Below are 11,994 nucleotides of genomic sequence, written 5' to 3' on the forward strand. Positions count from 1 at the left end.
ACATTTATATGATGAAAGATTTTTTAATTCCTTTATGTTTTCTAGATTCACCATAATGTTTTAGACATGAATATATCTTTATCTTGTTCAAAATTTGGAGTTATTTTCAGTCATTCATGGCTTTCTTCAACTCTGGAAAATTGTCAGCTATCATCTCTTCAAATTTTGCTTCTCTGTTATTTATTTTATTCTTCTGGAACTCTAATTGTACTTCTTTTTTTTTTTTTTTTTTCCTCAGGGTTTTCTAGATATAAGATCATATCATCTGCAAACAATGACAGTTTTACTTCTTCTTTTCCAATTTGCATGCCTTTTATTTCTTTGTCTTGCCGGATTGCCCTGGCTAGCACTTCCAGCACAATGTTGAATAACAGTGGTGACAGCGGGCATCCTTGTCTTGTTCCTGATCTTAGAGGGAAGGCTTTCAGTCTCTCACCATTGAGTACTATGCTGGCTGTGGGTTTTTCATATATGCTCTTTATCATGTTGAGGAAGTTTCCTTCAAGTCCTACCTTTTGAAGTGTTTTTATCAAAAACGGATGTTGGATTTTGTCAAATGCTTTTTCAGCATCTATTGAGATGATCAATTGATTTTTCCCTTTTGACTTGTTAATGTGTTGTAATACATTGATTGATTTTCTTACGTTGAACCATCCTTGCATGCCTGGAATAAACCCCACTTGGTCATGGTGTATGATTTTTTTAATGTGTCTTTGGATTCGATTTGCAAGTATTTTGTTGAGGATTTTTGCATCTATATTCATTAGGGAGATTGGCCGGTAGTTTTCCTTTTTTGTAGCATCTTTGCCTGGTTTTGGTATTAGATTGATGTTAGCTTCATAAAATGAGTTAGGTAGTGTTCCATTTTCTTCAGTGTTTTGAAAGAGTTTGAGAAAGATTGGTGTCAGTTCTTTCTGGAAAGTTTGGTAGAATTCCCCTGTGAAGCCATCTGGCCCTGGCCATTTATTTGTGGGAAGATTTTTGATGACTGATTGGATCTCTTTGCTTGTGATGGGTTGGTTGAGGTCTTCTATTTCTTCTCTGGTCAGTCTAGGTTGTTCATATGTTTCCAGGAAATTGTCCATTTCTTCTACATTATCCAGTTTGTTGCCATACAGTTGTTCATAATATCCTCTTATATTTTTTTTAATTTCTTCAGGATCTGCAGTTATGTCACCTTTTTCATTCATTATTTTGTTTATATGGGTCTTCTCTCTTTTTGATTTTGTCAGTCTAGCTAGGGGCTTGTCAATCTTGTTGATCTTCTCAAAGAACCAACTTTTGGTGATATTTATCCTCTCTATTGTTTTTTTGTTCTCTATGTCATTTATTTCTGCTTTAATCCTTGTTATTTCTTTTCTTGTACCTGGTTTAGGATTGGTTTGCTGTTCATTTTCTAGCTTCTTCAGTTGATCCCTTAGTTCTTTGATTTTGGCTCTTTCTTCCTTTTTAATATATGCGTTTAGTGCTATAAATTTCCCCCTTAGCACTGCTTTTGCTGCATCCCATAGGTTTTGGTATGTTGTGTTCTCATTTTCATTCGTCTCTATATATTTAGCAATTTCTCTTGCTATTTCTTCTTTAACCCACTGATTGTTTAGGAGTGTGTTGTTTAACCTCCAGGTATTTGTGAATTTTCTAAGTCTCTGATGGTTATTGACTTCTAATTGTATTCCATTGTGGTCAGAGAATGTGCTTTGAATAATTTCAATCTTTTTAAATTTATTGAGGCTTGTTTTATGTCCCAGCATATGATCTATTCTGGAGAAAGTTCCGTGAGCACTAGAAAAGTATGTGTATCCTGGTGATTTGGGATGTAATGTCCTGTATATGTCTGTTAAATCTAATTCATTTATCAGATTGTTTAGGTTTTCAATTTCCTTATTGGTCTTCTGTCTGGTTGATCTATCTATAGGAGAGAGTGATGTGTTGAAGTCTCCCACAATTATTGTGGAAACATCAATTGCTTCCTTTAGTTTTGCCAGTGTTTCTCTCATGTATTTTGTGGCACCTTGATTGGGTGCATAGACATTTACAATTGTTATTTCTTCTTGTTGAATTGCCCCTTTTATTAGTATGTAGTGGCCTTCTTTGTCTCTCAAAACATCCCTGCATTTGAAGTCTATTTTATCTGAGATTAATATTGCTACACCTGCTTTCTTTTGGCTGTAGCTTGCATGAAATGTTTTTTTCCATCCTTTCACTTTCAGTTTCTTTGTGTCCCTATGTCTAAGATGAGTCTCTTGTATGCAACATATTGATGGTTCATTTTTTTTTATCCATTCTGTGAATCTATATCTTTTAATTGGGGAGTTTAATCCATTTACATTCAACGTTATAACCGTGAAGGCATTTCTTGAATCAGCCATCTTATCCTTTGGTTTATGTTTGTCATATTTTTCCCCTCTGTCTATTAATATCCTTTATTGAACCCATACCGAATCTCTTTAGTACTGAACCTTTCTCCAAGTCTCTCTGTCCTTTCTTTGTTTCTCTGTCTGTAGGGCTCCCTTTAGTATCTCCAGTAGGGCAGGTCTCTTGTTAGCAAATTCTCTCAGCATTTGTTTGTCTGTGAAAAATTTAAGCTCTCCCTCAAATTTGAAGGAGAGCTTTGCTGGATAAAGTATTCTTGGCTGGAAATTTTTCTCACTCAGAATTTTAAATATATCGTGCCACTGCCTTCTCGCCTCCATGGTGGTCGCTGAGTAGTCACTACTTAGTCTTATGCTGTTTCCTTTGTATGTGGTGAATTGCTTTTCTCTTGCTGCTTTCAGAACTTGCTCCTTCTCTTCTGTGTTTGACAGTGTGATCAGTATATGTCTCGGAGTGGGTTTATTTGGATTTATTCTATTTGGAGTTCGCTGAGCATTTATGATTTGTGTATTTATGTTGTTTAGAAGATTTGGGAAGTTTTCCCCAACAATTTCTTTGAATATTCTTCCTAGACCTTTACCCTTTTCTTCCCCTTCTGGGACACCAATGAGTCTCATATTCGGACGTTTCATATTATCTATCATATCCCTGAGGTCCATTTCAATTTTTTCAATTTTTTTCCCCATTCTTTCTTTTATGCTTTCATTTTCCATTCTGTCATCTTCCAGGTCACTGATTTGTTGTTCAGCTTCCTCTAGTCTTGTACTATGAGTGTCCAGAATCTTTTTAATTTGATCAGCAGTTTTTTTTAATTTCCATAAGATCATCCATTTTTTTATTTAGTCTTGCAATGTCTTCTTTATGCTCTTCTAGGGTCTTCTTGATTTCCTTTGTATCCCGTACTATGGTCTCGTTGTTCATCTTTAGTTCTTTGAGTAGCTGCTCTAGGTGCTGTGTCTCTTCTGATATTTTGATTTGGGTGCTTGGGCTTGGGTTAGCCATATCGTCTGGTTTTTTCATATGCTTTATAATTTTCTGTTGTTTTTGGCCTTGTGGCATTTGCTGAACTTGATAGGGTTCTTTTAGGATTTGTAGACCAATTGAAGTCCTTATCTCTAATTTATCAGATCTACAGCTTCGTGGAGTACAGTTTCTCTAACTAACCAGCAGGTGGCATCCACGAGCCACCTGTTCTCCACAAGCCAGTTCTCCCCTGCTTAGCCTTTTTGGTGAGTGGGGGAGTGAGTCTTGTGGGGTCCAATTGGTGTACCAAGCTTGCGTGTGTAGTTGGTGTTGCCTGCCCTGTATATGGGGCGTGTTTCTGGGCAGTCAGGGAGGGGGGGTGGCCCTAACAATCAAATCTCCCTGGTAATCCTAGAGTTTTAAAGCTGCTGCAATAGTCTAATCCTTCAGTTCAGTCCTGCCACAGTTTGTCTCTGCCACTGACCCACAAGTCCTTGGTATTGGCGTATGGCTCCTGAGACTTTTAAGTGGGCCCCTCTTCCAGGCTGTGCACCCCGGGTCCTTTATTGAGGGATGACTGTGCTATGTCACAGGTGAGTGCCGTCCCCCCAGGGCGGTTCTGGGCTGCTGGGCTGTGTAGGGAGGCTCCCAGTCTGCTGAAATGATGGAGATTTTGCTGATCTCAGCAGTTCCACGTTTTCATGAGTGTTGTATGAAGTATGCCTGAAGTCAGATTGCTCTGTGGTGTCCAGTCCACGCAGTTCCTGGCTTTCTACCTACTTTCCTGGAGGAGTAACTAAAACATACAGCTCACCAGTCTGCCATCTTGCCCCGCCTCCTCAAGGTTTCTTTTTGGGATGTTGAAAATGTTCTAAACTTAACTGGTGGTTGAGGTTGTACGTGTCTGTGAATATACTTCACTGAAGGAAGCTCAACGGCATCCAGAACACCTCTGTCAGTTGGGAAGGCATGAGGCTGGCATCTGCTGGTCCTTTGTTCCCAGCTTGTATTTCAAAATGGCTTTCCCCAAAATGTTTCTGGGCTTTTCTCTTTTAGCTTCTTCAGCTCCTGTGCATCTGGGTTCCTCTCTTAGCTTCACCAGGACAAACTCTGGGCTCCATCTCTTAGCTTAGCATCTCCAAGTGTCCTTCTGTCCATATCTCCACGCATCTCTAAGCATCAGCATGCATCAGGGTCAGCTTCTAGCCTAATTGTACTTCTTTTGCAGCCTCTTCAATCTATCTTCCATCCCTATCATCAACAAATCCTCAATCTCTCTCTCTCTCTCTCTTTCTCTCTGCTTCAGTCTGCCTCAATGGATGTATGTTTTTGGCAAAGTCCTTGATACTCTTTTTTAATTAACTAGTTGAATCTTCAACTATGTGTTAAATCTAGAATTAACTCTATTGATTTTTTTTTTATTTCAATGGCTAGATTTATCATTCCCAATATTTATAAATGGTTCTTTTTTGTATCCACATATTCTTATCTTTCTGTCTTTATTTCATAAGTCTATAATTTGGTCGGGAAATAAAGGGGACCCTGCAGATTTTGGGTCCTTGCTCAGTGTTCAGTTTGCTAAAGCTGCCAGAATGCAAAATACCAGAAATGGATTGGCTTTTACAATGGGGGTTAATTAGTTCACAAATTTACAGTTATAAGGCCATGAAAATGTCCCAGTTAAGGCATCAATAGGATGAATAGGACAATACCTTCTCCACAGAAAGGCCGATGGCATCTGGGGTTCCTCTGTCAATGGGAAGACACATGGCCAGAGTCTGCTGGACCTCTCTCAGGGTTAGCTTCTGGTTTCCGTTGCTTTCTCCAAAATGTCTCTGGGCTTCTGTATTAGAGTCTCTCTCTCAGCTCCTGTGTGTCCCTGCTTGTTTCTTTCAGGGCATTTTTCTCTAAGCATCTGGGGGTCCTCTCTTAGTTTCTCCAAGGCAAACTCTGGCTTTCATCTCTTAGCTTCTCTCCTGGTTCTGGTTTCAACGGCTGTCTCCAAAATGTCTCTCTGTCTGCACCTGCAAGCATCTGGGTCTGTGTCGGCTCTGAGCTCTCTTAAGGACTCTTGTAAACTAATCAAGACCCACCTTGATTGGGCAGGGTCACATCTCCATGGAAATAATCTAATCAAAAGTTCCCACCCATAATAGGTCCACCTCCAAGAAACATAGTTTTTTATAGAGTACATAACAGATTCAAACCAGCACACCTTACACGGCAAGAATGACTCGTTTCACCAGTTTGGTCACAATGGAAAGTGATTTAATAGCTGATGGAGATGAGGAATTCAGTCTCAAACCTGCCTCACTGAAGGACTACAAGAGCTAGGTTTATATTCATTATCTAGATCAAAGAGAATTGGGGAGGACAAAGGAAACGCAGGATGATGACATTTACGGATTCTTCGAGAAATGAGAAAAGTTAGGGAGTGCAATCTAGTTTCCTATTCGGCTTTGCTAAAATGTAACTAAGATGCAAGGGATAAACATTTGGTCAGGGAACCTTTGATCGGGGCCAGGAGTCTGTTTACTGTTCAAGTTGACTGACCCTCCCATTGTCAGAAAGGTCAGTGCATCTGGGAGAGGTTAGAAATAACCCCTAGTATTACTACCTCCACTAGGAGCTAAGAAACTTAATTACAGGAGGCTTTTTCAGAAAGTTAATAAAAACAACACTGTTCTCAACCCAGGGAACCTGTCCACCAAGACAGAAGAGAAAGAAAACCATTTTATTATTAAATAAACATTAAACCACAATGTGATGCACATCACAGGCAATCCACCACAGAGATCGCAAAGAAAGAAATCTCACCATTTTATATAACCAAGCAGATTCAGTCTGCTTGTTTTCAAGATAAATATATGTTTCAAGATAAACAAAAACTAGCCCTCAAGTAAGAGGATTTGACAGCACTGTCTGTCACACATAGTTCATCCTGAATTCCCAGGGAAGTGGGGTAGCCGCCTGTGTTTGTTAATTGCCTTTATCCAAAGGAAGAATAAACATCTCATATCTTTAAAACAGGAGATGAGTTTGCCACTTGGAGGCAGGATCCCTGCCTAATAGACTCCCACCCTCCCAGGGAAGCTGCGAGATAAGGGGGCTATTGTCCTTGATGACCAATTCCCAAGAGATGGCTCCCAGGTTCTTGCAAAACTCCTGGGTTATCAAGCTGGCCAGAGGCTTACTTAGCATTTAATAATATTTACATACATCTCAAAGAGACTGAGAATGGATTTACAAGTGTTCTAAAGAAAATGCACTAGGAAAAGTGAGGGTAGGAGAGAGTCTTTCCCTCTTTGTACCAGAGCAAATTAATTTTTGCAGATTTATATTTGCCATTACATATTTGAATTTTAATTCAGATAAATTCATCTTTCATTTGTTGGTTTTATTGGGTGTCTTATTAGCATTAACTCTCTTGGAATTTTGCCTTGGAGGCTCATTCTAAATGAAAGTTTCTCTTTTTTTCTTTTTTGCACCTTGCTTTTTTAACTCAGTAGTAGATTTTAGAAAATATTCCATATCTCTAAGAAATCTGCTTCATTCTTTTGTTTAAAGAAATATAGTTACTATGGCTAAGAGATTTTAAATGGGGTCAGAAGGTCATTCTGGAGGTTACTCTCATGCAAGTCTCAGCCAGATATTACAAATTGCCGAAGTATGCAAAGCCTCAAGCAACAATGTTCCTCAAATCCCTAAGGGTATCCGGACACCATAAACAACCCACAAGATAAAAAGCTAAGTAAACTATTAACCTGCTGAAGGACATTTGGAGTACCCCAAATGTCCACCAACCACAAACAACTTATCTAATAAACTTCTCTTCCTTTAAAAATCCTTGCCTGGAAATGCCAAGACAGGAACACGATTTGGGTTGCTACCAGAATCTGTGCTCCCCATATTGCAATTCTAAGACCACAAATAAATGCCTTTATTGTCTTGCAGCTTAATTTGTTATTTCTAGGTTGACACTTGTAATAGCTGAAAAACTTATAATTGTGTGGATGTAGCATAGTTTATTTAAACAGCATCTAATGATGGCGATAGAGGTTATTGTCAATCTTAGGCTGCACAAACCACAAAACAATGACTATCCTCTGTGAAAGACAAACTGGAGTCAAGTTTGCAGACTACAGCACTTTTGTTTGGGGCGTCAGAGTTTTGCTGCAGCAAAGGAAGCCAGCACGGAAGTAGCTTCAGGGTTCTGGGGATGGCAATGGATTTTTATAGACATAGAAAGGAAATTAGTTTGACTCCTACCGACTGGACCAGTGTTTATCCACCCTATAGAGGCAGGTTTAGGGCAAGTGGGCTTTATTTTGTATTGGGTGAAAGGTAATGAACTAGGGGTTTAATTGGCAATCTGGGTCAGCTGCCTTGTTGGGGATTTCAGATTTCAAAAGATAAAGAGGAAACTCCAGAGGACATGGCTGTTTTTGTTTTGTTTTGTTTTGTTTTGTTTTTCTCTGAAGGGGTGCAGGGCTTTCACTATACAATTTTATCAATTCCCTCTTTTCGGTCATTCCCTTGGTTACATGGCCTTGACCAAAGATGTTATTAGTCTCTCACTCACCACTAAGTCTCTTGTGTCTCGTTGCCAATTTCACAGGTTTGCTGACATCCAAGATTTTCATAGTCCCATTCCCACTGGTTTTGTATCATCATTTGCATGATTTGTTGAGTTAGTGACTGCATACCAGCATTTAGGAGGAGAGAGTTCCGACAGTGACTGAGGGATTTTATGAATGTTAAGAGGATAACAAGTCCTCCTGTTAGGACATTTCTGAGCCAAGGTCCCCATGACTGTAGTATTGCCTGAATCAAGTTCCCAGGTCCTTGGCCACATCGCGAGAAAGAATTCAAGGGCACAGCACAGATGGAGCAAGCAGGTAGAAAGTTTATTAAGTACACACACAAGAGGGCCATGTGGGTGCTCTCACAAGGGGAAAGGTGCTCCCCAGTGCTGGGGGCTGCCCTTTATATGGGCAGTTGCTGGTTTCCGTACTTTTCCATTCCCTTGCGGGTCTCTCACCCCGTGGCTAGTTTCTGATAATTCGGGCAGGGATTCTCTGTAGCTGCAGGAAGCGCTTGATCTTGCAGTTACTCCTGAGCCCTCAGCCAGCCTGTTGCCTACCCTATGTTATCCTGCCATGACTAGAAGCAGATCATCAGATTCAGGAGTTGTGTGAGCTGATTTGGCTGCTTCTCTGCCATGGGCTTCTGCTGCCGCTGCCTCTTGGTAAACATCCTCTTGACATTCACTTTAAAATACACAGCACTGGGTGCCACTAGTGCCACACACCTCCTTGGAAAGCCAGAATATAACTAATGCTAATCAACTTTGTAGACTCATTTTGCAAAGTTCCAAAGCTTTATCATCTAGTGATCTGATAAAGCTGCCCTAGTTGGAAGATTGATTTCTCTAGCTCTAAATCTAGCTTTTCTAATACCATCTCTAGTCTTACAGTGTGCCCTTCAACACAGGAGACACCTTTTCCAATGATGAGGGGAACAATACCAAGAACAGAACACCCCATGAATTTAGCCTGGGTTGTGGGTTTTCCCATGATCCATTTAGAGCTGCCTCTAGTCTGGCAATAATCTCTTCATGGGTTTCTGTAGGATGGGACGAGGTCATGAGAGCCCTCATTGTTTCTGGTTTTCCCTTTTGGAAGCTTATCATAAATAGCCAGTTGGGGAACAGCACAGCTATTTAACAGGGACTAACCAAATTTATGGGTAGTACTTTGTCTTGTGTTCACATAGAAAATATTGTCCTTGAAGAGCTTAATAAAGGTACTGTGCCGGTTTGGATATATTATGTCCCCCCAAAAGCCATGTTTTAATCCAATATTGTGGGATATTTGGATTAGGTTATTTCCATGGAGATATGACTCACCCAACTGTAGGTGAAACATTTTGAATAGATATTTCCATGGAGGTGTGGCCCCACTCATTCAGGGTAGGTCTTAATTAGATCACTGGAGTCCTTTAAGAGACACTTGGGAGCCAACCCAGATGCTAGGAACCGACCCAGATGCTTGCTAATGCTTGGAGACACTTGGAGATGCAGAAGAAGGATATTGAGAGATGCTAAGCTAAGAGATGAAGCCCAGAGACACTTTGGAGAAAGCCATTTTGAAACACAGCCTGGGAACAAAGGACCAGCAGACTCCAGCCACGTGCCTTCCCAGCTGATGGAGGTGTTCCGGACACCATCGACCATTCTTCATTGAAGATATCCTCTTGTTGATGCCTTAGTTTGGACACTTTAATGGCCTTAGGACTATAAATTTGTAACTTAATAAATCCCATTTATAAAAGCCAATCCATTTCTGGTATTTTGCATAACAGCAGCTCTAGCAAACCAGAACAGGTACCTATTGCCTTTAAGGAAACAGGATATTGACATTAGACCTAACTGGGTATAAACTCCAAAAGGCACGTAAGAAGAGATTAAGAACACATGAGAGGCACCCGATAGTGGATTTGAACAGGCAGAAGAATCAGTGAGCTAGAAGACAGAACAATTGATATCTTTCAGGCAGAAGAACAGATAGAGAAAAGAATGGGAAAAAAATGGGAAGGGTCTCAGAGATTTCAATGACAGCACAAAGCACACAAGCATATGTATCATGGGTGTCCCAGAAGGAGAAGAGAAGGGAAAAGGGGCAGAAAGAATATTTGAGGAAATAATGGCTGAAAATTATGACTTTTAGGAAAGACATAAATATACATGTCCAGGAAGTACAACATACTCCAAACAGAATAAATCCTAATAGAACTTCCCTGAGACACATACTAATCAGAATGTCAAATGACAAAAGATAAGGAAAGAATCCTGAAAGCAGCAAAAGGAAAGTGATTTGTCACATACAAGGGAACTGCAATAAGACTAAGTGCCAATTTCCCATCAAAAATCATGGAGGCAAGAAGGCAATAGTATGATATATAGAAGGTACTGAAAGAGCAAAACTGCCAGCCAAGAATTCTTTATCTGGCAAAACTGTCCTTCAAAAATGAGGGGGAGTTTAAAATACTCACAGATACACAGAAACTGAGAGAGTTCATCAAGAGACCAGCCCTACAAGAAACACTAAAGGGAGTTCTGCAGGCTGAAAGGAAAAGACAGGAGAAAGAAGCTTTGAATGTAGAAATGAAAATTATCAGTAAGGGTAAATGCAAGTGTAAAAAGAGAGACAAAATAATAATAAAATAAATGCCATATTAAAAAATAAAAAATAAATTAAAAAAATAAAAAGCATGGAGGTGATGTCATCAACATAGAGACATACACAGCTACCAAAAACCTCTCCCCAGAGATTCAGTGATAAAAAGGACAACTTTCAAATATTCAGAACTCTGGAAGAAGGTACAGACTGGAGAAGGATCCACGAATGCCAAAACAAAGAAAGGGGAAAATATCAGATAGAAAACTTCCATCCCTGACTGGCCAGTCCTCTACCCCTTCACTCAGTCTCACACAGCTTGGGAAGTGCCCAGGGCAGCAGCTGGTATCCCTCTCACCTCCCACCAGGGACACAGACTATAAAATCTCTCATGACAGCGAGACAGATCCCCACCTATAAATAGACATAGAGATGCAACCTCACAGGGACCCATGGCAGGACTTAAGTTGCCAGGGAGAGTGCAATACAAAAGAGCAGCAAGGAAGAGCTTCCAAAATGGAGGGTCAGAGAGGGAACCACAGAATCTTCCCTGAAAGCAGCAAGTAGGAGAAACTACCCAAAGAAACTCTTTGGGGACCCAGAGGACAGGGGAGGACATCTCAAGGTCCAGGTCAGTGAGGGATGAAGAGTCTGAGAAAATGTGGACAGAGACTGTGTTTCCAGCCCTGGGTCCTAGTATCCATCCCTTACCCTTGAGGAAAACAGCAGCAGGTGGCTTGATCCTTGCCTGGGGGACAGCTGCAGACTGGGGCAACTCTGGGAATCCTCTGCTGCAAGTACAGTGGGGAACACAGCCCCACATTGATCCAGACTTTGGCAAGCAAAGTGAGGGCACTAGAATCCTGAAGTTTCAGCCCTGTCTGGTCAGATGCTGCCTGAGCTCCAGGAGGCAAACAGCTTCTGAGGACAATTAAGTCATTGAAAACTGCCATCTGCTGGGCAGGCCAGAAAGTGCAGGGGAATTGCAGGGCTTTTCTGAGCCTTTCCAGACCCTATCCCAGGCCCATTGGATCTGGTCTACACTACCTGCAAAACAGGGTATCTAGCCCTGTTTTGACTGAGAAGTATGGATGACCCAGCTGTCAAAGCAGTGCCCTAATACAAACCCAGGCAACAACTAAATCCTAGACAAGAGGGAAAAAAACTGACCTTCAGAACAGACCCACAAGATAATCAGATGACCAGATATCAGCAAAAAGCAAAAGGCCTACCAAAACTCAAGAATAAATGGCCCACAATGCTAAATGTATATGAGAGGGGGATATAGGGGAGTAATATGGGATTCTTGGTAGTGGTGTTATTTGCTGTCCTTAGTAGTATATTGTATTGTATGACATGTTATTTTTCTTTTTATCATTTTTTCTTATTGCTAAAAAAAAAAAACAATTTTTCTTGTAGTAATCAGTATGTTAAAGTGCTGATTGTGGTGATAAATGTACAACTTTATGATGATACCATG

Source organism: Choloepus didactylus, chromosome 21 (genome assembly GCF_015220235.1).
Source record: "Choloepus didactylus isolate mChoDid1 chromosome 21, mChoDid1.pri, whole genome shotgun sequence".
NCBI classification, from domain to species: Eukaryota; Metazoa; Chordata; class Mammalia; order Pilosa; family Megalonychidae; genus Choloepus; species Choloepus didactylus.